A 27,389-nucleotide genomic window follows, 5' to 3' on the forward strand; every position below is an offset into this window, starting at 1 on the left:
AAACATCTTTTGCGTATCTTTTCTCAGTCAAGGACAACACTTGACTGGTTTATTGCAGCCCTACTAGGAAGTTAATGCATTAACTGAATTAGTCACTTAATTTGTGTCCGTTGTAAATGAGAATAACATTTTCTTGCCATAGCCTATCAGTGTTCTCCATGTATATGTTGTGAGCTTTTTGATGCATATGTATGAATATAATAAACATCAGTTCCTAGCTTAATCCACCCAACTCTTACTGTGTAAATGATTGTGTATGTAAAATCATGTATTATCTCCTTAATTCTCCTGATCTACTTTGAAAATGAGCTAATATATATATTTTCTGCTTAATACACACCAGTAATTAAATGTTTGCACACAGTTGCAATTAAAGTAATTTTAATTGGACCTTGATCACTTCAGTTGTTACGTTCTCAGCTACCGTTGTCTTCAGCATGATGGAAAAGTCATCTGTTTAATAGAGGAATTATTTCAACATTGTTTTCTGCTGGGATAATTAAAACTTCTTTAAAGATTGAGTCACTATAAGAATCTAAACAAAGATTAGTATTCAAATCTAGAGATTTAAAACTCTTTTTTAGAATCACTTTTCTGAGGTGAGAAGAAAGAAAATGAGACAGTACAGAAAGGCCTGGCAGAAGGAAAGAATGTGTGTATGGAAGGAGGAAAAGCTAAACTGGTTATATAGTTTTGCTGGTTACGTGTATTTGCTGCTGATCTCTCTACTTGTCATGAGTTGGTTGAGTGTGCATATATTAATAACACAATAGTTTAACATGCATTAATATCTTTTACTTGCATATGTCACAGCACCACAAATGAAATTTTGCATAATTAGACAGCATTTGACTGGTAAAGACTAACTAAGAACTGTTTACAGAGCTGGGGTCCCCTGAGCTCAGGGATCTTCATTACTGGTCAAGAAGAAATTTTCTAGAGCACAGATGATGGGAGAGTTAACAATAACCTGTACCTACCTTCACTATCTTACATTTACCTTTAGAATTCTTCCATTTGATAATGAGTTTGCTTTGGTTTTTATTACTTGAACATCTTCTTTTAAAGGCAGTGCTGCTACTTTGTTGATTCTGCAAGACCTCTGCTGCATCCCTGTTCTTTTTATACTATTGTGTCAGCTATTTCTGTTGTTCTTTCAATGATGTTTATTTTATGATTTGGAAACCCGTGTTCCATTTGGGGGAGGAAGAAAAAAGAAAAAGTCAAACTTACTTATCGACTGCAATGGATCCTTTATTTCTATTGGAAAAACAAGGAGTGGGGCAAATACCTGGGACACAACACCGGATACTTCAGAAAAGCTGACTTTGTTCTGTTCAGTGACCTGCATGGAAGAATCCCATGGGACTGGAGAGAAGAGATGTCCAGGACAGCTGGTTGGTTTTCAAGCTCAAGAATGGTCCAGCCTGGTGAGCAGGAAATCAAGTAAAGGTGGTAGGAGGCCTGTATGCATGGATGAAGAAGGAAATCCAGACAAAGCTCAGACATGGAAACTCAAACTTCTTGCTTATATAAGAGCAGAGCCAGATGACAGGGGGGTAGTATATAGACACTGAGCATGCAGGAATGGAGTTTGGAACACTAAAGCCCATCTGGAGTTGAACTCAGTGAGGGATGTGAAGCTTCTAAAGGTACATTAGCAGCAAAAGGAAGACTATGGAGAAATCATCCCACTGTTAAATGAGTTAGCCTCACGAAAAAGGACATAGAGAAAGCCAGGGGACTCTAATGCTTTCTTCACCTTGACCTTTATTGGTAAGATTTGACTCCAGAAATCCCAAGAGCCTGAGACCAGTGGTTAAGTCAGGAACAAGGAAGACTATAACCTGAACAGAAGAGGATCATGTTAGGGAACATTTAAATAAACAGGACTTACACAAAGTCCATGGGACCTAATGAGATGCATCCATGAGTGCAGAGGGAGCTGCCAATATCATCATGACGTGACACTCAATAATCTTCCAAAGGTCCTGATGATGGGAGGTTCATGACGGCTGGAAGGAAATCAAATGTCATCCTTGTTGCCAAGAAGTGCAAGGAGAAGGATCTAGGGAACTAGTCTGCTCATCCTCATCTTGATCCCTGAAGAGGTGATGGAGAAAATATTTCTGGAAATCATTTCTGAATACATGAAGGACAAGAAGGTGATCGTGAATATTCAGCATGGATTTACTAATGGGAAATCATGCCTGACAGGCCTGAACAATAAAACAATGAGTTTGGTGAATGAGGGGAGAGTACCATATATCAATTATGAGTTTAATAAGGATTTTCACAGTCTCCTATAGCAGTTTCATAGACAAACTTATGAGGTATGGACTGCCTCAGCACACAGTACAATGGACTGAAAACTGGCTGAACTGCTCAAATGTTTGTGAACAGCATAAAGTCCAGCTGGAGGCCAGTCACTAATGGTTTCCACTAGGGCAATATTGCGGCAGAAACTGTTTAATGACTTCATTAATGACCTAGATAATGGGACAGAGTGCACCCTCAACAACTTTGCAAATTATGTAAAACTGCGAAGAGTAGTTGATATACCAGATGGTTGTGCTACTATCTGGAGGAACCTTGATCAGCTGGAGAGATGTACAAATGGGAACATCATTAAATTCAACAGAAGGAAGTGCAAAGTCCTTCATCTAGGGAGTCAGCAACTGTGACAGCACACCTTGGGGGCTGACTGGCTGAAAAGTAGCTTTTCATATGTTTTATAACAGAAAGGTCCTGGTGGATAAAAAGTTGAAAGTGAGCCAGCAGTGCACCTTTGCAGCAAAGCAAGCTGACAGCCTTCTGGTCTGCATTAGGAAGAGTATTGTTAGCAGGTCATGGCAGATGATTATCATCTCCTGTTCAGCATTGGTGACCTCCCCAGTGTAAGAGACATGGGCATACCAGAAAAAGTCCAGTGAGATGGGTCATGATGATGAAGAAGGGATTGGAGAGCTGGACATGTGAAGGGACTGAAAATGCTGGGTTTGTTTAGCCTGGGGAAGAGAAGGTTCTGGAGGAATCTTTATCGACATGTATCTCCAAATCTGAGAGGAGAGTGCTAAGAGGACGGAAACAGAGACTTCTCAGTGGTATCCAGTGAAAGAGCAAGGGACACAAACTGAAATACAAGAAATTTGGCTTGAATGTAACAAAAAGTTCAGGATTTTTTTTATTTTTTATTTTTTCCCCTCCTCTTGGTGTCATGGTTTTGGCTGGTACAAAGCTAATTTTCTTCACAGAGGCTCACCCAGTGCTGTGGTTTGGATTGTTGATGAGACTAGTGGTGATAGCACAGGGATGTTTTAGCTGTTGCAGGGCAGTGCTCACCCAGAGCCAAGCCTTTCCAGATCCTCGTGCTGCCCTGCCAGCGAGGAGGCTGGGGGTGTCCCAGGAGCTGGGAGGGGACACAGCCAAGACAGCTGACCCACGCTGGCCACGGGACATCCCATACCACATGGTGCCGTGCTCAGCAATGGCAGCTGAGGCAACAGAGGAGGAAGGGGGGACACTGGGAGTGATGGCGTTTGTCTTCCCAAGAAATGTTACGTGTGAATTAGCCCTGCTTTCCTGGAAGTGGCTGAACACCTGCCTGATGATGGGAAGTAGTGAATGAATGCCTTGGTTTGCTTTGCTTGAGCGTGTGGCTTTTCTTTACCTGGTAAACTGTCTTAATCTCAACCCATGAGTTCTCACACTTTTACCTTTCTGATTCTCACCCCCATCCCACCTGAGGACAGTGAGTGAGTGGCTGTGTGGAGCTGAGCTCCCTGCCTGGGCTAAATCACAACAGCTGGTCAAACACAGACACAGGCTGCCCAGAGAGATTGTGGAGTCTCCATCTTTCAGGTTTCGAAACCTGAAAGGGCAGGGCCTTGAGCAATTTGCTCAAGTTGACCCTGGTTTGAGCAGGAAGGTGGGACTAGGCAATCTCCAAAGGTTCCCTCCAGCCTCCACCAGTCTGTGATTCTGCATCATCCTTGCTTAGCACTGCTTCAGTTTATTGCTGCTGATATTTCAGCGCCCATGGTATAATAGAAAATCTTAGTGAAAGCACTGGTATTTTATTTCACAAATGTATTTCTTAGCATGTCTGGTTTACTGTATATGAGTACTGTATATGCCAATGCATATTTGGATGGTTGTGCCAGTAGACTTTAATGAAGCTGACAGCTTATTTTGTTTTCAGATTTCTCTTATATGTGATTGTTCTTCTGGATATTATGTAGAATTTTCAGAATCTGAACATTATATGACTTTTTGGTCTGAAATGATCTTGTACTGAACATTTACAATATGTCATCTAGTAGCCATCAAGAATTTAACAGAAAACTTTTTAAAGGTGGTAGCAGGAATGCTGTAAATATTAATGGGAGTTTAATACAGTTGTCAAGGGGAGGAAAAATCTTTTCTCGAGGGGAGTGAGTAGGTTACAAATATATTAATTTCTTAACAGCTGTATTAAAGGAAGTACAGGCAGCATATACACATCACATTTCAAATGTATCATTAATATACTAATAAGTATAAATAAACATCAGGTAAAATCACATTTAAAAAAAAAATAAGAGAATATCGATTCCCATAGCAAACTTAAGTCTGACACCAATTTTATAGCACTACTGCCTGTGCTATAATAACATATGTGATTTGATGCCATGGAAAAACAAAAGACCATTTCAAAAGACTTTTGGCATCTTGCACGGATTTCAGAGGAATTTTGTACTACTATTTTTCCTTTTCTAGCAGTGGGAAAATTCAGTGTATTTTTGTCTGTGTTACTGTATAAAAAACAAAATAAAAAAATAAAAAATCCCAGATTGAGCATTCTGCTGATCCTTTAAAAAAAAAAAAAAGTTTTTTTTAAAACTTTGTCAAAGTTATAGAAACAATAGTAACATAAGACAGGAAGAGTTGTCCATCCCACTCTGCAGAAGTATTAAGCATAATCTAAATTCAAACTGAAATCGTACCCCTACCAAATGTGTGTCCAGTCTGTTCTTCACACCTTCATATTAGGATGGCTTTCTGTAATGCCTAGCTCTGTTATGAGAAAGTGTGTCGAATGTCATACTAAAGGGTTTTCAAATTATACATAGATTTTAATTTTTTTTCTTTTCTGCCAGGTATCACAGAAAACAATTAAATTGTGATTTTTAGAATAGACTTTTAATGGTAGAATATTGTTGCAGGTCTTTTGTTGATGGTGTGTTTTTCAAGACTGCACAAACAAAATTCTTTCAGTCTTTCCTCATGTCATTAGAAAACGTACAGCTTTTATCAGTTTTGTTGTATTTCTGAAGAAATTTAGAGTTAATTTATTTTCTGAAATGCAGTACCCACTTGAGCATAATTGTCTAGGTAGGGTTTGAAATTCCTGAGTGGAGAAATATATTACCTTTGATATTCCTATTAACACAGGCTATTATAACACCTTATTTCCTGTGGAAGCAGTTTATTGCTCGCTCATAATCCATTTATTTTCCGTCTGTAAAACACAGACTATTCTTTTTTCCCTAATTATGTATTTGTGTATTTGACTTTTTTCTCAACTCACTAGTTTTTCTTTTGGGCTGTGATCAAGTCAAATGGAAAGCTCAAAGAGAAAAATCAACAAATTGTCGTTGAAAACAGCATGAATATATTATAAGTGCATAATAAATGTTCTTTAAAAGTACTCAAGTAACTGAAAAAATGGAACTTTTTTTCCATGTAAAATTAGGATAAATTAATGTAAACTTAGTGATTTTTTCCCTAAAAATCACTTCTCACAATGGAAAGAAAAGCTTTTTTTTTTTTTAATCCTGACAAATGCTGAACGTTTAGTGTAATGGTTGCAACCATACATATGTAATACCTTAAACTGAACATTGAGGAAAATAATGATTAATGTAATGTCTGAATTTGAGGCTTATAAATTTTTTTTAAAATAGATTAAATAATTAAAACAAAAAAAACAAAACAAAACATTGAAATCTGAGAGTTGATCATTGATGAGTAAATTATGTTAATTGCATTCCTCAGGCTTACTTTGAGTTCCTAGGTATGGAGGAACAAATGTCAGTTGGGGAATTACCATTGGTACAAGATCTTTCTGGTCTTGTTTTTCAGCAGAAGTCATGTCAGTCAAGCAGGACTAGAGGATTTATTACAGATATTAATCAATGATAAGTTTAAATTCATTGGAGAGGTTTAATTTCTCAATGGGTGTACACTCCCCTTACAGCTTTGCTTTCAGCAAAGCACCTATAGTTAAGAGAGGCTGATGACGTACTTTGTAAAGACTATCTTGGCAGATTTAGGCAAGGACTGAATATTTGAGAAACTGCCTTTTAGGCAATTTTAAGATCTTTTGTTCACCCTGGTTATTTCTGTTCTCCTCGCCCTCCTTCCCCCCAGCCCTGCTGTGAGAGTCCCTGGGCATCCATGCTGGGAGTACAGAGGGGCACCCAGTCTCCTTAGCCCTGAGTCCGAGCGTGGGGAATGTGGGGTTTTGTACTTAATGGCTTTTTTAGCTTCTCGGTTCTTCTTGTGCATGGCATGAGTTAAATTCAAACAAGAATACTTCTGTGTGCCCAGGTTTCCTGTGAAATACAGTTCCAGCCTTACAACAGGTACTGTAATGTTTTACTGATATATTTTAGATTGTTTTAACTACAAATATTTTAAAAATGAAATGTTATAATAAGTTTATTATGACATCACAGAAATAAGTTAGATAAACTTTAAACACTGATGGGAATATTATCTAATTTGGTCTGTCAGGAATGAGTAGAACTTTTATTGCATTTACAATCCAATGAACAGAAGTTCATTCTTTTGTGTTATGCATTGCATATATTGTGTTATATATATCTGTTATATATTGTATGCTGATGTTATCAAATCTCAAAATGTTTAATTTCATATTATAATTCCATTTGAGTAGAGAGTCTGACTATGGTGAAAACTTACAATATGGTGACCTGGGTGGACTTTCATAGTTTGTTTCTAGATAAAAGAGTATTCGAGCTACCACCCAGTGTGATTAATGGGGAGAAGTGGTCACAGTATCGAAGTTGGATGCTTATATTAGACAGTCTTGATGGCTTATTCTGCTTTCTATAAAGTAAAATTCAGAGATATGCATATTATTCCCTATAGAGTTAAAGTTATATCTAGTAAACAGAGTTATTGCTGGAAGAAATTAGAAAAGTAATTCATCCAAATTCTGCAGCTGGAGCTGCACCTCTTTATGGAGGTATAAAAAGGCTCTCACCTATCTCTGTTATTGTATCCCTGTTATACATGATCAAATATAAATAATTTCAATGACTGTTAAAAATGCCATGACACAAATGGAGGGGATCTTGGAGGACTTGGAAGGCAATGTGTAAATAGTTTTTTTTGACATTGTTGTGCAGACCTTAATCATCTACAGAAGTTCCAAACACACGAGAGAGAGTTTAAGACGTGTTCTGGTTTAAGCTGGCAGGCAGCTCAGCACCGCACAGCTGCTCACTCACTCTCCCTGTGTGGGATGAGGCGGAGAATCAGAAAGGTAAAAGTGTGAGAACTCATGGGTTGAGATTAGGACAGTTTACTAGGTAAAGCAAAAGCCATGTACACAAGCAAAGCAAACCAAGGAATTCATTCACTACTTCTCATTGGCAGGCAGGTGTTCAGCCACTTCCAGGAAAGCAGGGCTCATCATGCATAATTGTTTCCTGGGAAGACAAACACCGTCACTCCAGTACCACATGGTGTAGGACATCTCTTTGGTCAGTCTGGGCCAGCTGTCCTGGCAGTGTCCCCTCCCAGCTCCTGGGGCATCCCCAGTCTCCTGGGGCAGCACAAGAAGTAGAAAAGTCCTTGGCTCTGTGTAAGTGCTGCTCTGCAACAACTAAAACACCCCTGTGTTATCACCACTATTTTCATCAAAAATCCCAAACACAGCATTGTGCGAGCCTCTACAAAGAAAATTAACTCTATTCCAGCCACAGCCATGACAAAAAGTAATTTTTTAAAAAAATGTTTATGAAGGAATTTAGACCTGTGAAAAGATCTGTCCTCTGGAGTAGACTTAGGTAAACTGGTATGTAATAATCTATTTTCTACTTGAAATGTTATTTTATATTCCTGCCTATTCAGCTCTTTATCATCTACTTCCTTTTATTTGTTTGGAGCACTAACACATCTTAAAAAAAAAAAAAAATGTTTAAAATTATAACGGTGCTTCCACTACTTATAAGAGTAGTTTTGATACTCTTTTCCGTAAGAGTATCAAAACTAATAAAACATCATTTGATATCAAAAAAGGGAAGCCTAGCTTTGAACTCAATTGCCAACCACTAGTGCAATTACTGTCAGATCAATTTATAAACACAAATGAAGGTAAAAGCACAGTAAGATAACGTATGTCTCTAAAACTGTCAGTTATTTTCAAATTCATTCTTAAATCTAATATGATGTATAATTTGAAATTTTCAATAGGGGAAGGCCAATTATGTTAGGATTTCTGAGAAATGAGTGTTTTTATTAAGTACTAAGTGAATGCAATGATGTTGATGGTTGTTATCACAAGGAGAATGACTGTGAGATGTGACTCTGTGTCTGTTTCCTCTTTTTCAGTCAAAATGTTTGATCAGTCCACTGACTAAATGTGCTTGTTGCTTTGTGTGTGTGTTGCATAATAGCTATTAAATACAACTAGAATGAGTTAAGATCAACCTTTCTTTCAGACATAATAAGGATATTTGTTTGATGACCTCTTTCGCTCTTTGAATAAGTCAATAAATATTGAAATGACAACATTTACATATGTCAGCAAAGGGTAGGTTTACAATAACTTACATGATCAGCAAATAAGATCCCTCAAAATACAAAAGAAAACATATCTCATATTAGAATGTGAAGTTTTAATTTAAGGAGGGGAATTAAATAAATGGGAAAAACAATATATATGGCAATATTTACTTTTTGGATTATATGAAAGCTATGAAAGTGAAAGAAACATTACCGGCATTATTGGCATTTACATCAAAGTGGGTGGTAAACAAAAATTATTAAAGATCAGTATTTTTAATTTTTTTCCCCTTCAAGATTATTTTTATTTAACATGTTCCCAGGAGCTGGAAATTTCCGTGTTTTCACAACTGAGTGAAAGACAACTGTTTCCTTCTTTCTAGTGTTCCCCCCCCCTCCCCCTTCTTGGAGAAATTGCCAGAAGAAAGTTCCTTGACATTGTTTCAGTTCCTCTCTAGGGGTAGTTGCTGACATGGATGGTTTCTCAGCAGAATTCCATATTAACTTTCACAGCTAAGCTTCATCACTCGGTTGGGTATTTAGAGATCTCAGCCAACCACAGAAAGAAGTGCTGCTAAACAACTTACTGGATTCCCTGGCTTGGAAAAAAGTCAATAGATAAATTGGGGAAAGCACAATATCAATTTGCAGTGAGCAGAGAATGAAGGAGCATGGTACTGTCTCCTTGGAGGGGCCAAAGACTATTATCAATTGTTTGGAGCTCGGAAGTAGCAAGAGATCAATTGATTGCGGGAAGGTGGATGAATGCCAGATGATCAATAGAAGTGGGAGTGATCACATTTGGTCATTGTTTTTGGCTAGGAAAACATGAAACAACGTGGTTGCCAAGAGACAGAAGCTGATATGTACAGAAGCATGAGAGAAATGGGAAATACAATAAGTAAAATGCCTCCACTTTGAAAGGCTTGCAAGGCATTGGGAAGCTATGATATCAATTTTTGCATCTAGGCAAAAATACTGTATCTAACATTAAGAGTGAATGAAACATATATATGTGAAAAATATCTGCTTTTGTTTTTTTATGTCAGCAATTGACCATACTGGAAGAACACTATAATGTAATATAGGGTGTTATCAAACAACATCCTGTGATATCAACAGAGAAGTATGCTGGTGGATTGGAAAATTGCAGCAGCAATAAAGATAGACTGATGTCACAGAAAACCTCCAACACTCGATACTTGACTCGGGGAAAAAAAAGGGCGTTATTGTTGTGTGGGTAAAGGACAAGCAGTAACACTTAGAAAGGTGGAGATAATGTGTTGGAATGTTTGGGATGAGATGAATGGGAAATGTTGGTAAGATGATTGGAGGTTTGGACTATTTTGACATGAACAATTTAGTTAAGATACTTGTAAAATCACAGTTTTACTGACAATGCAGTGAACGTGCAAGTAGTGTAAGTGACTGAGTATTTCATCAATGTAATAATACATCTCAAATGAACGGTAGACTGTAGGTGGGAGGCTATGTACCTTTGGTGTCTGAAGTTCTGAAGGGGGAGGTTTTGAGACAGGTTTTCCAGAGTCTATACTTTTAGTTTTGACCATGAAAAGGAAGATAAAATGCTAAGGATATATTTGCTCAGTAAAAATGCTTCCTTTTTTTAGAAATAATTCTGCTTTTTTTTTTTTTTTTTTTTTCAGATACTATTTAAATAAGCCTTCTATCCCTAACTTTTCTAAAGATGTTGGTGCAATTGGTCAGTCAGAAGTTACTGTTGTCAAATCTACCATTTCTAGTAAGTAGCTAAATTGCTTTTGAAAGACTGCAAAAAAGGAAATACGCAAGTGTGTGTAAAAGATAGGTACCAGATCTGACAAAAATCTGTTACGGGTAACCAGATATCAACTATCTACAGATAGTTGTTACACACAGTAAAATGAGCACATTTGATGCTGAACCTGAGTAATCTGAAATATGCATAGCTTTCTTGAATGGATGCTTCTGTACACTTGAACTGAGGATATTAGCCTCCATTTTTCTTTGTGCTTTTATGCATCTTTTTTAATATATTGATTATTTAATTTTAAAATGTTTATTGTATTTGTAGGAAACTGATCAGATTTTCAATTTAGACTATCAGGAAAGAATCAAGAGGTGCAGAAGACAGAAGAATAATTAGTGAAGAAGCTACTAGGCTTTGACAGAAACTACGTAATACATAAGCATGATATATAATCTGCTGCATAAATATGGCATTATGTATTGGCTTCTGACCAATTTTCTAGATTCAGCTAAATATATCATGGTAGGCAATTTCACATCAACAGAATATAAAAACAAACTGGCAGCATCCTTGATCCAAAGAACAGGAATGAGACAAAAGAGGCAATAATGTCCCTCAGCTTGGTAAGCGATAATTGGATGGGTAAAAAAGAAAAATATAGGTGTTTTCTTTACAGCAGCTGTGATGATTTAGGATTGATGATCTTTTTCAGCTTTAGTTGAAGAGTATATATTTCAAATGCTAATAACTCTATGTAAATAGACTCTTGCATATTATGAGAGTTGATGACATTGTGTGCCATGCTGCAGAGCACCTAGGGCTGGTTTGGTGTGTGCACATTCTCCTTTGAATGCAGAGGCCACTGTTAGGCAGTACATGGGAACCCACTTCCTGGTTAGGGTGGCTTAAGAGCTGCTCTTACTGCTTCTGGTGTTAGTTCCTTAACTTCTAGCACAGTGTTACCTCGTGGCCACCAGGTAGAATCACACGAAGGTGGGTTCTTGGTGTGAGGGAACGCTGTGCTAGTATTAAATGTGTGAATACTTCTGTTGATCTTAAATTGGAGGGAGATGGACTGAGGCAAGTCACAAGTTACACTGACAGGTTTACAGTGAAGTAATAATACTAATGACTGACGCTGCACTGTGTGAAGCCTGAAGAAGTATCTGATCCAGGAAATTTGCTTTGAAACCTGTAGAGCTTCAGTGATCCACTTAATGATCTCTATGGGAAATCCTCCTCCTCTGCATATCTTTTTCTATTAGGCTTCTCCTCACTTAAAAACTGAGAATACTGTTAACAAAATGCAAACAGAGGTTATGCATATCCAATATAGCATTTCCTATCAGCTGCTTCACAGAGGTGTTCAGAAGCTGATAGTACAAAATTTATGGCAAAAGCCATCTTTTTGCTTCCTCCCACTTTGCCTCCAGCTGTGTCAGAGCTAATTTGAGTGAAACACCTAATTATCTATTAGTCAAGGTTATAAAATAAAATTAGTCACAGCCCTCTATGAAAAATGGCTAACAACTTTCTGCTCATTAAAAATCAAAGCATATACTTACCCATATTTGATACAAAATGACTGCAATAAAATCTGCTTGAATGAATTTATGAAAGTTATTCTGAAAAAATCAAAACAAAACAAAAAACCCCACTACAATCAATTAAAAGAGAAGCACTTCAAATGAAATGGCCACTTACTTTTTAAACTGTATTTCCTAAAATATTATGAGCTTATGAATGCTTAAGGAAAGACCCCACACTATCTTTCTAACTTTAACTTTCTAAATACATGGGTAAAGGAATACTTCCTTTCTCACTAGCCATCAAAACATTCATTAAAACACATCTTGATCTTCAGTTATAGAATAAAATACCACTTTGAAAAGCAATATGGTTTCAGATTACTATTTGTGATGTATATTTAGCATCAATGTCAATAAACTTTAAAGTAGAAGGTGAATCTCCAGCTTCAGTAAGGGATTTTACAAATTCATGGACAACAGATACTAAGGGGGAACAGGTGGAGACAAACCCTTTAACATCCCTAATACAACACCTGTGGACACTGGGGAAGTATGAGGGAAATGTACCACAGAAGGTGGCTGAGATGGTGCAATATTCCTAAACAGATTCTTCTGTTGCCACTATCAGAACTGTGGGTTTGATGAACCAATGGCCTTAGTTGGACATTATTTATTCTTTTTCTTTTTTTTTTAATACTTTGCTCTTCAAACTTTTTAAAATATGAGTATTAAAATGTGTATCAGTTTACTGCTGTGACTCTCATTTAGTGTAATGAAACTTTCATAACTAACAGGTTACAGTAAAAAGAGAAAAAAAATTAAAGGACATAAAGGCATAATGGTCATGGATATATATTCTTCATGTACATAAGCAACTGTTTGTTTCCTGTGTTGTGAAATCTCTATTATCCTACAGAACATCACAATGAAAACAAGTTTTGCAATCCTAAATATGTTGCTTAATTCAGTGCTGCAGGGTTTCTTGAAATGCCTTAGCTTCACTTGGTACTTGGTAGCATCATTTAGTGAGAGCTTTTTTCAGGGTCACTTATCACTGTGAGCCTAGGAGACGGTTTCAGTCGAGCAGAGAAGGAACCCACTGAGTGAGTGACAGGAGCATTACCTTGCAAACTTAGAAGGATTTGTTTGGTATAAACTTGACTGTCTGACCAACAGCTGACAAACTCTGATGTGTACAACCTGTTCACTGAACCCAAATTATGTCTGGTTTGTTTAACATACTTCCAGTTTCTGCTTTGAAGTAACAATAACCTGTTTTGTAGGATAGTTCAAAATACAGTAAGATTGCTTGACCAAAAAAAAAAAAAGTTGCAATGCTCATGTAACTTTCTCCAAATTATGTTTTTACTTTCTAATTGTTCTGAAAAAATTACTGTGAAAATCTGCCAGGATTCCCATACCTGTGTGACAACACAGATGTCTGCATGACATTTAACAGCTTTGTGGAGGGATAATGTTGTGGGTAAATATTGGAACTGACATCCTGGGCACTGGTGAAAAAGCCTGGCCTTCATCATTAGATAAATAATGTTTTAAAAATAAAAGACTTCCTACACAATTTAGGCAAGCTGAACTTGTATGCCTTGGGGACAGGAAAATTTTCATTTCTTCTTTTATGTTCCTATTTTGCATTTTTCTTTCTCTTTTTTCTTTTTTTCCCCCTTTTTGATATGAAATCTCTGGTATACTGGCATTAATTCAGTGTATTACATTGTCTTTCTTAAGGTATTTATCTCATTATAAGCAGTATTAGTTTCCTATTGAAATATTATGCTTTTGCCAATGTATTAGTACAGCACAGCAGCAAGTAAAATTACATTATTGCTGATTGCATTCAAAAAGACAGCACATTCATTTCACCTCTCTTAGCACATGTGCAAAGTTCCTATGTACCAGGTGGTTGTAATTAGTCTGGAATGCAGTTTGGCTGGCAAATTCCTTCCTGTTCATTGGATAATTTCACTGCTACAGTCCCAAAACCTCAATGGGTAATGGGGGGAAGTATTTTTACTATAGGTATTTTGGCATAAATCTTAGAAATTTTCCCATAACTACTGCTAATGTGAGCTGATACTCTGAAAATTAAAATCATCTGGCTTTTGGGATCCCTGGCGCTCAGATCATAGGGCTTAACTTCATTTTAAAAAAGCAACATCTCTGTGAACACAGTGCACAAATTGCAAAGTATTTTGTTGTTTTTTTAGCTGACCTGTACAATGAAGAAGAACATGCAAAGAAGGCTGACATCTCTAACTTGTAAGTGGGCATGACATACCCCAGACTTCTGTTGTCCTTATTTTTGAGGTGTGTTCCATGGTGATACATGTAGATGGATGATCTAAAAAACAAAGACATTTAATGTCAGCTGAAATAGTAACAGAAGTAATTTTGAAAACCCATGTGGACGCAGCTGCCCATGCACTATCATGTAGAAAGGATGTATTACTCGTACAGAGAGAGGTGTACATGTTTCTGTTACATTGCTTTTCCTCAAATATGAATACTTTGGAAGCTTTCTAACTTTCCGAAGTCTATTGACCGTGCTGATGACCTGATCATAAAATCTTAGAAACGATAGTGTATTGTATCAGAAATACTGATAGCCACTGTTTCTGAAAACTGAAGTTGATGTTCTATTTAAAACAATCAGTTCTCTTTATTATTCAAATAGTTAATGTTGTTAAGTAAGTATACAATTGTATGCAATTTTAATGTGCATTCAAAACCTGTATTTTCAAGTGGAAGTTAAATTTTTATTTTTAAGCTGTTCAGTGATGTGATTGAGAAGTTCAGCCTAGTTATGCATTAGGTGGCTACATATATGCTGCGAAAAGCATTAAAAAAGTAACATTAATTGAATCAGTGAACCATGGAAATGGAATAATATTCCTCCCCCCCCCCCCCCCCCCCCCCCCCCCCCCAAGTTGTTTTTGAGGACTTATTTATTTCTTCATTCTTACACGATATATTTAGAACAAGGATATTTAAAACCACACCAGTATAATGGCCATTCTGAAAGTTTTCTATCAGGTGTCAGCAGAACTTGGTAAAAATCCTCAGTTTTCTTATTAGACAATGCTGTGCTATCACAATTTTGAAACTTTCCATTTTTGAGTGCGCTGCTTTTGCTAAAGCTGCCCTTGCATGTCGCTGGAAACCTGTCTTTTTGCCTTGGTACTAAGTTAACTCATGTTGTTTGTCTTGACAGTTATAGAAATGACTACATAAAGTGCAGAGGAAAGGAGAACTGGGTCTTAGTATTTGTGAGCACCTTTCAGTGCAGATAAATTTCAATGGCTGTAAATGACTGAATAATTTAAATGACTGATTCAAATACCTTGACTACCCCCCTGCACACACAAAAAGTAAAATAAAATTTTAGATGGCTTTATTTTATCTTTATTTCGCACATGCACAGAAAATCTCAAGTAGTAAAGGTGTGCACATGGAGTGAAATTCATCTGTGTTTTGCCATGTATTTTGCTTGTCTTTCTCCTGCTTTTGTATAGTCATGCATGCAGGTTATTTTTGTTGTGGATGCTATACAATAATTTTTCCTTATTGCTGAAAAAGTGGAGAATCCTTGGGGAGAAAAAAATAGCAGTCCTGAAACTTCGTTTTGTAAGCTGAAATGTGCTTTCAGAAAAGCTATCCTGGGCTACCTCAGTAATAATTGCCAGTGGTGTTTTATATTGGTGATATTTAACTGGACAAAAACATCAACCAAAAACCTTAGGGAAAATTATTCTTTTTCTTACTTTTCTCCTAACTGGACAATTTTATGTGAACTAATATTTGTCATCTGATAAGGCTTTCAAGGGAGCCAATTACATATTTCCTCCCAACAGTATTGCAGTACTATAGGCTTTTTCTGAGACCTTCTGTAGCTTACTTGTAAATATTGACTGAGGCATTGCTCTCTGAGAGATAGCATTTTTAGTCTAACTGTGGTTATGCCAGTTACTTCTGCTGATAGAGTCTGATAGAAGAAGAAACTTTAAATAAAGCTCAAGTAAGTATACTGTAAATAAGATTAGTGTTGTGAGAAGTTCTTCTGACAGAGTAACCGTGATGCAAGACATCTGTAAGTGGTATCTCTCTGACAAATTAACTGTAGGAAACTGTTTCTGTAAGAGATATACTAATTACGAAATCAACTAAATTGTTCTGTTCATGACTTATAGCCATTAGAAGATCAAGTTTTATGCAGGTCTGGCGACATTCACTAGTATGTATAGCATGTATGAGGTTTAGGGTTTACTAAAAACATCTGCTGTTTTGTGCAGGATTTTTATTGTATGCCTGCAGCATGGTTTTCTGAGCACCTTTCTTTGATACAGCAAATGACAACATGATCAACATGTTTTGTATGCAGTTTTCCAGTCCATCCTTCCTTTCTTCCTCTCTCAGCACAGGTAAAATATAAAATAACTAGGCACTAACTAGATGTGCTACAGTATGTAATAGCATATACAGGTTATGTTTTGTCAGACATGGACAGTGATATAAAAAAGTCTATTGTTGTTGTTTTAAATTGTATTTCATTAATATGTATTTTCCATGAAGAATCCAGCATCCTTTAGTTTGGTTAGTGAGGCTTTCCAGCACAAACTATTCTAATGCCCTGGTCCAAATGTACTATCAACAGAAAGAGAAAATATGAGAGGGTGAGAAGGAGGCGAAAATCAGCGAGCTTTGAAGACTAACTTTATGAACTCAAATCAAGCAAGCAACACTTTCTTTGCTGATAACATTCAAACATGAAGGAAGACTGATTATATTTGCTACTTGAGTGGAAGAGCTTCTGCAGCACAAGGTAGGACTTAAAAAGTTTAGCACATTCGTTGAAGAGTTAAGGTCAGTGAATTAGTTACCTCATGCTTTGAGAATCAGTTTGAGGGAATATTCAAAGCATTTGAATTTGGTGAACTGCTTATAAGTTCATTTTTTTATTATTAATGAATGTACATTTAATTAAAACTTGGAGAGGGGAAATGCTGGCTGCTTTTTTAAAAAAAGTATTAGTATTATTTTAACCTTTCTGTCTCTCTATTTATTTTTTTTAAGAGAGATTCTGTTAAATATCCTTTCCAGAAAGTCATCATCACATAGCATTCAGAGAACAGGACAGAAAGGAAAATTGGTACTTACCTAGCTTTGCTGATAACTTGCCCTGTTAGCTAGGCTTTACACTTCATATTTCTATACTTGAATGTACCCATCTGTAAAACTGTCATAATCTACTTTTCACAGGAAAGTTGTGAAAAGCAAATTCATAAAAGTGCTTTTACACCTTCTCATGAACTCTATATTTGAGCAAATAATCCTGCTCCTTTCCCATTTGTGAAAAATTTACCAGTTGTTTAGTTGCAGCTCTTCGATGATGCATTTAAGTAAACAAATATTTCACATGGAGGTCATTGCAGAAAGGTCACTATTTGTAGTATCTTTCTCAGTGTATAGGAATATACATGAAGTATAGGAATACATGGTGTTTTCTCTGCTTGAATAACACAGTTGTGCTGTGATGATCCTTTTTTACTGTTTACAAATGATCTCCAAACAGCTAGTCAATCCTTGAGCAATGTTAACCTCTCTGGATAAGGGTTCATTTTAATGCATATATATGTAATGACATAGACATGTATTCTTGGGCTCTTTATACTATGTTGTTCTTAGAGCAAATGGAGAGAGAGAGAGGCATTTTTAGGACACAATTTATCTGAGATATCTACATTAGAATGAGACTAATTGGCTGCTGGAAGTGTCTATCTTTGACTACCAGAGCAGCTGGGGTTCAGGTGCAGGCAACTGAACTGGGCCATACATGCCTAAGGTTAGGTAAGGTTAATCCTATCCTGAGCACGTGGTAAACCAACATAAAAACAGTTGTGAGAAAACTTCTACTGTGATTTTTACTCGAAGAACTTATTTGCACTAGTGTTCAAGGAAACCCATGTGATAGCTGGAAACACAAGTACTCGTAGACTTTCATGAAGTAGTATTGTGGTTATAGAGAATAAGCATATCTTAATGACACAGATATTCATACATACTTTTAAAATGTGCACTTTTGGCTTTGCAATTTTTGTTGTTGTTCGCTAGATTGCTGGCTCTTTTCTTACTGCTCATGGTTATTGCAATAGCACCTACGGGTCAGGAATTAGGAATTTGCTGTGCCCAGAACTTTGGAAATGATAAAACATAGAGAATCCCCGTCCCAGCAATCATTGTCTCTTATTTATGGAGAACAAGTTGCAATAAGTGAAAGCAGTCAAGGAAAGAGGTTATTTGAGAGACAAATGACAGTCAGCAAGCACAAACTTAGAATAATGTTGTTGTGTTGTTGATTTCTGTTCAGTTTATTTATTACCTACATGCTTGGACTTCACTTTTTTTTTTTTTTTTTTTTTTAATTTATGTAAGTGAATCACTCCACTTTCTATTCCCAATCTTATCTTTCTCATTTTGGGAGATGAGATGCTTTCTTTCCTCCTTTTGAAAATTCATTTAAGTGCAATAAAGGTTGCTGTTCTTATTAAGTGCTTTGGGGGCATGGGTGCCTTGAATGTATAACTGAAATTTAATGGAGCAATTTTGCACCCCACCTCTCTTTTGAGAGTATTCGTAATCTGTGGCACAGCAGAATGCATAACTGTGTTATGATTTTAGCTTTGTTTTGTAAATTCTGAGAAATATAGCAAAGACACCTCTGTGTGTGATAGACACACAGGTAAAGTATTTACCAAATAGAATGGTAACATCTATTATAAAGCTAAAGATTTTGAGGAGTTCTTGAAATATATATTTATTTATTTTTTTTAGCAGAATAGTGGGAAGGTCAGATTGAACAGCAACTGAAAGTTGGATATTGTGGTACTTGAAACCTTTTATATCCCTTTTAATGGTGGTTTTGTAGCAATACTAACACAATGAAATCTTTCTAAATAAAAAAAAAAAGTCTGAGGTACGTTATATAAGCATTGGGGCTTAAGGGAAGAATATTACCAAGACTTCCCATGCATTGCTGTATAATATAGACAGATTTATAAGGAAAATATGAGACAGAATGATATTGAGTGACGTGTTGTCAACACACATTGTTTTGCTTTCATGATTTAGAATCAGTCATGTATATTAAAAATTCCAGTTATACACGTAGAATTTGGGTACTTGTTTCTGCCATAGATAGAAACTCAGGATCTACTAAGTGCTGTAGTTCTTCCATTGCTTCAGAGACAAGGCAAAACTACAATCGTTTTGTTTTAATACTACATGTTATTGGTAAATGCATACTTTTGATATTTAGTATCAGTCTTTAGTCTTCATGATTCAGGGCATGCAAAGCAGAGAGAAATAACAAGCAACATAAAGAAAGGAGTTATATAGAAAACTAAAGTAAGAGCATGGCTTAAACCCATTCAGAATTATCAGGACATTTCCTTTGTTGCAGAAGTGGGAAGGTAGAAGAATGAACAGAAGGATGAAATACATGAAAAATTTTGGTGTGATGTTCTTTGTGCAAGAAAAACTTATTTTTTTTCTCAGATGTCCTCACTTCCACTGGAAAACATGCACAATTTAATAGAAGTATTTATTATTATTATTATTAAAAAAAAAAAAAAAGACTTTTAGAATAATTTATGTGGAGCAAAGCTCCAGTCAGGAACTAATGGAGCTGCCATGACCGTTACACAGAGGCATTGTGTGACAGCCGTGTGTGACAGCCACAGGTTGTCTGACACAGACAGGATAAGCATTTAGAGTAAAGAAATGTAGACCCTTTTTTAAGAAAAGGAAATGTCCTATAATATGCTTCTAGACCTCAAGAGCTGCAGTGATTAGATGTCTTTATCCTTTTTAGAAAAAGTCAGAAATAACCATCCTTCTGAGGTTATTAAGAAAATAATAACAAAAAAGATCCCAAACACCCTAAGTTAAACACTGATAGATAAAACACTAAGATTGGTTTTTGTTTTCATGTAGGAATGTAGTAGGAAGCTATTTTAAGGAATGAAGCAATTGCCTTACTGTCACTGCTGAAAATATTATTAGTTTTCTTTTCAATTAACAACTGCATTAACAAATCAAAATTACTCTGCAGTATAGCCATCAAACCTCCTTTCCAGTAACTCCTGAGTGCATGTAGTTAAAAGTAAATTTGAAACCTCTCCTTCAGTGAAGTATGTCATTTATCCTTCTGAAACAGATGTAAAATATAAGCAAAAAAAATCCATTTTTAAAGGATACATGTAGACCTTTTTTTTTTTTTAGGATGTGATGAGATTAAAATGTCACACATACATTCCTGGTCATCTGGTTCTGATTCAAAATTCCTGAAAAAGTCAATCTTGCCAAGCAGACAAAGGCAGCTGTGCAGCATTCTTTTGGAAAATCACCAAAAGCAGACGCATTAGCAGTGGAGGAATTATGTTTCCTATCGTTGCCAGCTGCCTCAGCAGCCTAAGGAATTCAATGGAGAAAACAAATAGGTAGTACAGATTTCAACCAAGAACATAGGATCCAAATATCCTAAATACATATAAAGCAGAAGGTGGCTAACTTGTCTTTTTCTTTAATTGCCTATCTGAAATTCCAGTCTACTTAGGGGCAAGCCCATCTCTCAGCTGTGTCATGATGCACTTGTCTCTCTCTCTGTTCTGGATGATAAATCACTAATTTTCATTTCTCTATAACATCTCTTTGCCCAAACATCTGCTTGGTATCGGTGAGGTTAATGCCTTCTCCTCCCATCTTCCCCAGTGAGTGACCTTTCAACACTGCATCACTGGATGATCACCTGGTTTCAAGGCTGCATCCATTTTTGTATCTTGTATAAGACTGTGGAGGCAGATGGCCTTACTTCAGATGTCTGCTTTTTATCACTTCTTAATAACTTGCACTGTGCCTTCAGGTTGGAAAATAGGTAAAATGTCTTTTCATCTGTTGTAAATTTTCCCCTCTACTTTTGTTCTCATCTTCTTACTTGTGGGTGATCATATAAGGTTAAATTGTTCTGTGTTTTATTTGTTAACTCACACTGAATTCATTAAACTGCACTTCAGACTTAAATACCCCTTAATTTTCTGTCCAATTTTCCTCTGCCAAGTTTGTTTCCAAATTATGTTCTTCCCACTATTGTCAGCAGTGCAAGAGAGCTGCTCTCTTGTTTAATACTAGTAAGTCCTAGCTAACTTCCACCTGAGGAATGAGATTGCATTCAAGAAGTGATCGTGCATGCTGCAGGACAGACTAAGAACTGTTATATTAATATAGCACACCAAAATACCTGAGGTAAGAGTTGGAGGAACAGTCCCAAGAACAACCTATGCCTCTATCTGCAAGGCTAAAAAAAAAAAGAAGCAAACACCACCAGCAACCAACCAACCAAAAAAAAAAAAAGACAAAAACCCACACACAAAAAATAACAACAACAAGCAAACCAAAACAAACAAAAAACACACACACACACACACACAAAAAAACACTTCAAGAAACTGAAGGGAAAGAGATGCTCAGATTAGAACTGATGCGAAAAAAGGATATTTGAGTATTGTTTCTGGTGCTGAACTGCTTGTTTTCATAGAAAAAATTATGAGAGATTAATTTTGGAGTCATTCTTCCAAAGGCTGATGACATTGTCTTCAAAGGACAGTAACTGGTGGGAGCTTTCTGTGAATCAAAACATGTCCCCATCATAATGTTCTACTGTAATTGCTCATGTGCTAAACAGTGGAAGGGGTACTTTGAAAGCACCAAATGTGGACTTAAATGGTCTGAGCGTGTAACATTTCATTGTCAACTGACTGAAAGGAGGGACTTTTCACACTGATATTAATTGTCCATTAAGTTTCCATTTGCTTTTCTTTTCTAATTACTTGATATTGTCTCACTCAATAAATGATCCCTCTTTATAGTCATGCTCGTTTGCAAACTGTTGAGATCTTTCTTTCCAATTTGTATTATTTAATAGACTGTATACAATAGGTTTTACAGAAGCAGAAAACTGATCAGTTATTGCAGGCTTATAAAGAGCTCTGTATCATTTTATCTTCCATGAAAAGAGCTTGCCCACTGTCACTCGATAAATAGTCTTTAACAATTACATAACCACAGGGTATCTCCAGTATGCATTCTTTAGATAAAGTTCTCATTAGGTTAATGTAAGATCACTGGCTTTAGCCTGCATTTTATTTTATTTAATGAGTTCCTTTTTATACAATAAAGCTTATGAAAGAAGAAATTGTTGGCTCATAGGGAAGAGATGGATGAATATAATAAGGCTTCTGTTGGAGGGATTTATGATGTATATTTAGCATTGCAGACAACATAGTAAATCACTGCCACAGTCAACGTGAAAGATACATTAGTTGCCATTTGTTTTTTTTTACCAGCCTAAGTTCTTTTCAGATGTCATTCTAGAGATTTATAAATCAGTCTCATTTCATGTTATTAAAAAGTCTATTACGCATTATAATGCAGCTCTAAAACATGGCAAATTATTTCACGTTCATTGTTGTTGCTACCATTAATATTTCCTCCCCATTCCATGATATTTAACCTAGATAGAAGAAGCACTGGTGCCAGTATTGTGAAAACAACACAATAATAGTAATAGGCAATTCAGATTAAATGAGTCAATGGTAAAATGTTTTTTTTTTTTGTGAAAAATAGTTTTTGGTGGGATGTCTGTGTAAGTTGAAGTTATGTTATTTGGTCAAATGCTGTTGTTAATCTTAAAACACTGAAAATAAACTATTCGTTTGGAAATAGCTTAAAAGAGCAGGGTCAGTATTGTATTACGTGAACTATGTTCATAATGTTACCTAATATATGTCAGAGGAGTGCATATAGTTAGATTTTTCTGTTGAAACTTCATAAGCATCTATGGGCAGATTAGTTCAAGCCAGTGTTAACTCAGACAGGTGTGTTACAGAACATTTAATACTATTTTTGCATTGCCCAGAATAGTAACATCCAAAATGATAGCAATTAATTATAGCTTTGTAAAATGTAAAGGATAGGAAGAGAATTAAAAACTCAAATAAGAGAAATGATTGCATTTGAGTGAAAATTCATAACTTGCATTTTTCAGTTTCCAGCCTGTAGTTAGCCTCTAGTAACTAAACATGGTACTTCAAATTGCTACCTTTATGAAGAGTAAATGTATCCATCATAGGCAATAGTTGTATCTTGGAGGGAAAAGAAAGAAAAAAAAAATTGATCAGGAGTGTTTTGTTTTGTTGTAAGGTATGGCAATATCATTTAGATATCTCAGCTTTAATATCAGGAGTAGTCTCAGTCAAGAAGGAAGGCAGGTTGCATAGGAAGAGGGTTTCTCTTGAAATAACATGACTTAAAAACTGGTGAATAAAAATGTGTTTTGTAGCTCCCAGAGAAAATAGTAGAGAGTATCATCTCTATCAGGTTTACATTTTACTCAGTACAGTAATAATTAGCTTGATCTCTTTCAGTTCACATGGTGTCTATTTTACTCAGGTCTGTGAATATGTAGATGGCAGGGTAATAATAGACAGTCTCTATTCTTTCTGTGTACTGTCTCCAATTGTTTTCCAGTGTCCTGGTTCCAGTTAGGACAGAGTTAAGTAGCTCATAGTAGCTGGTAGGGTGCTATGTTTTGGATTAGGATGAGAAGAGCGCTGATAACATGCTGATGTTTTAATTGTTGCAGAGCAGTGTTTACACCAGGCCAAGGACTTTTCAGCTTCTCGCTCTGTCCTGCCAGCGAGCAGGCTGGGGGTGCAGCAGGAGCTGGGAGGGGACAGACCCAGGACAGCTGACCCAAACTGGCCAAAGGGGTATTCCATACCATCTGACGTCATGCTAAACAATATATAGGGGTGGCTGGCCGGGGTGGGGGGGGCCGGCTGCTCAGGGATAGGCTGGGCATCGGTCAGCGGGTGGTGAGCAATTGCATTGTGCATCACTTGTTTTCTTACACATTATTATTGTTAATACTATTATCATTATCACTATTATTATTATTATTATTGTTATTATTATATTCCTTATATTCCTTATATTATTATATTCCTGTCTTAATAAACTGTCTTTATCTCAACTCACCGGCTTCACTTTCCCGTTTCTCTCCCCCATCCCAGAGAGGGAGGGGGGAGGGTGAGCGAACGGCTGTGTGGTGGTTAGCTGCCGGCCGGGTTAAACCACAACAGTCCTTTTGGCGCCCAACGTGGGGCCTGAAGGGTTGAGATATCGACAAATCTGACCAGAGTGTGTTAAACTAAAATTGGTATAAGTATTGGACCTGCTTAATAGTTGCTAGTCACGATGTTGATTGCCTTAATCTCCAGTCTGCTGTACCTGTATTCCAAATTGAGTTTTATGGTGCGTTACTTTCTGTATGTGCTCCCTGTTGCACTGTTTATCCTTTCCGGGCCCTGGTTTAAGATTGTTATGGTACTGTGCGGTGTAGCAATGGCTTATGAAATGATGAAATATCTGGTCATGACTTTAACCTGGTATTTGTACTCAGCACTGACGTCGACTCTATACTTTGGAACCCATATCTCGGAAACTATTAGCAATTACACCTATTGCCTGTTTTCGTTAGGGAGCCAATCTGTGAAGGGGACAGGGGAAGACATGTTTCCCTACCTGTTCACTCTCCCTTTCTCCTTCACCACCACCCTCTTATCCCCCGAGCTAGTTACGGTGGTTCTCCGAGATGTTGAATATCCTTGGGATACTCAGACCAGCCTGCTCTTGTTGTTATGTCTCCTGAATGCGCTTCAGGTTTTGTGGAGGGTTAAACAACTACTTAGGAATCTCATCCGGAGATCTGTCTTGAGGCGGGATAGTTGCGAGTGGCAGGGAGTGTGGGAGGATATGGGCAGGTTTCTAGAGCAGTGGTCACCTCCAGTGTTTTGGACATTCACCCCTGAACAACTGCAAAATCCTAAAAAGCTGGCAGAATGCTTGAAAAAAAGGTGTCATGACTCTGGCAGTTCCAAAGTGACACAAATCACTGTAGCGTGCTGGGGTCTGGCTTGTGCCTATCGAGCTGCAATTGATGCTACTAGCAACCTAGCTCCAGCTCCTGCAGCCGCTCCTGCTCCTGCAGCCGCTCCTGCTCCTGCAGCCGCTCCTGCTCCTGCAGCCGCTCCTGCTCCTGCAGCCGTTCCAGTTCCAGCTCCTGCAGCCGCTCCAGCTCCTGCAGCCGCTCCAGCTCCAGCTCCTGCAGCCGCTCCAGCTCCTGCAGCCGCTCCAGCTCCAGCTCCCGTGGCCACTCCAGCTCCTGCAGCTGCTCCCACTCCTGTGTCTGGGTCAGAGAAACGAGCTGTAGCAGTGCAAGTTGACCCCGCAGAGGGTATTCCAACCCCTGTGGCAGACCCTGTGTCTGGATTAGAGAAACGAGCTGTAGCAGTGCAAGTTGCCCCTGTAGACAAGGTGAAGAAATGGTATAGAGGCTCAGGTCGTTTACAACGCAAACAGTCTTCTGCTAAGTCTGGGCATAGTGAAGACGAGGCTGGGCCACCAAAGGTGCAGGAGACTGAAGATGAGGATGAGGATGTCGAAAAATCAACAGTAACTACCCGGACTCTACACCAGCCATCAAAGGTGCAGGAGACTGAAGATGAGGATGAGGGTGTCGAAAAATCAACAGTAACTACCCGGACTCTATACCAGCGTGAGCTACGAGATGTGCAAAAAGATTTTGGTCGCTGTATAGGCGAGCACCTTGTCACCTGGCTGCTCCGGTGCTGGGACACTGGAGCCAATTATGTGGAATTAGAGGGCAAGGAAGCCAGGCGGCTGGGATCCCTTGCTAGGGACGCATGCATTGACAAAGCAATTGGAGATGGAGCACGATCTCGCAGTCTCTGGAGGCGTCTCCTGTCAGCTGTGCAGGAAAGGTATCCCTTCAAGGAAGAACTTGTATGTCTACCAGGCAAATGAACCACCATGGAGAAGGGAATTCAGTACCTGAGGGAATTGGCCGTACGGGAAGTAATTTATAAGGACCTAGACGACGCACAAACATCCGCAGATCCAGATGCAGTCCAGTGTACACCACCTATGTGGCGGAAGTTTGTACGGAGTGCACCATCATCATATGCCAGCTCATTGGCAATAATAGCCTGGAAAGCGGAGGAGAATCCCCCAGTGAATGAAGTGGCTAAATTACTCCGGCAGTACGAAGGAAATCTCTCCTCTTCCCTACAGGCCTGTGTCTCGGCTGTGGAGAAACTCTCTGAAGAGGTCCACCAACTTAAAGAGAATTTATCTTCCCCTCCACCTGAACGAACCAGTGTCCACCAGCTAAAAGAGAATGCTTTGGAGAAACTTTCTGAAAAGATCCACCAACTTGAAGAAAGATTATCTTCCCCTCCACCTGAACGAAACAGTGTCCACCAGCTAAAAGAGAATACTTTGGAGAAACTTTCTGAAAAGATCCACCAACTTGAAGAGAGATTATTTTCCTCCCCACCTGTACAAACCAGTGTCTCAGCTATTAGGGGTAAACGTTCATCTATGCAAGGAAGACAATATGGTGGGCACACACACCGCGCCACCCTGTGGTTTTACCTACGTGACCATGGAGAGGACATGAGAAAATGGGATGGAAAATCTACTGCGACCCTAGAGGCATGGGTACGTGAATTGCAAAGGAAAACAAGTGGGAAAAAGGAATTCTCTGAAAAGTTTGCTGCTCCAACTTCCAGCAAGCAGTCCTTTAGACACAGAAACGAAGATTCTGACCAGGACTAGAGGGGCCCTGCCTCCAGCCAGGGGGAGGAAAGGGGGAGGGGGGAGGGTGAGCGAACGGCTGTGTGGTGTTTAGCTGCCAGCCGGGTTAAACCACAACATCCAGCTTGCTTGAAATAGTTATGCCTTATTTTCTTTAAAATATTGCTCTTGGGAATGGCTTTTGCTATTTTTTTTTCCTCCCCTTATCAAATCATCTCACTTGTTTTATCCCATGACTACTTCACAATCTGTTTTTCTATGTTCTCCTTTGGGTCATTTTAATTCCACCTTGTCTATGTATGTTGTGTGATGGCTGTATAAAACTACTGTAATATTGCCTGAATAAGGACAACAAATTAGTTAGTAAATTTCTAGCAGTGTGAGGGCTATTTTCCTAGACCTGTAATATCTTGAAATATTACAGTTTGAGAGGGGAAACAAAGTGACATAGTGTTTACTTGTTGTTTATTATATAGAGAGCTTAATATCTCAGCATATAAATTAAGGTTATTAACAAATGAAAACTCATGATAACATTAGTCTGTAGATAACCCCAGTGACCCTGA

Source organism: Anser cygnoides, chromosome 4 (genome assembly GCF_040182565.1).
Source record: "Anser cygnoides isolate HZ-2024a breed goose chromosome 4, Taihu_goose_T2T_genome, whole genome shotgun sequence".
Taxonomy (NCBI): domain Eukaryota; kingdom Metazoa; phylum Chordata; class Aves; order Anseriformes; family Anatidae; genus Anser; species Anser cygnoides.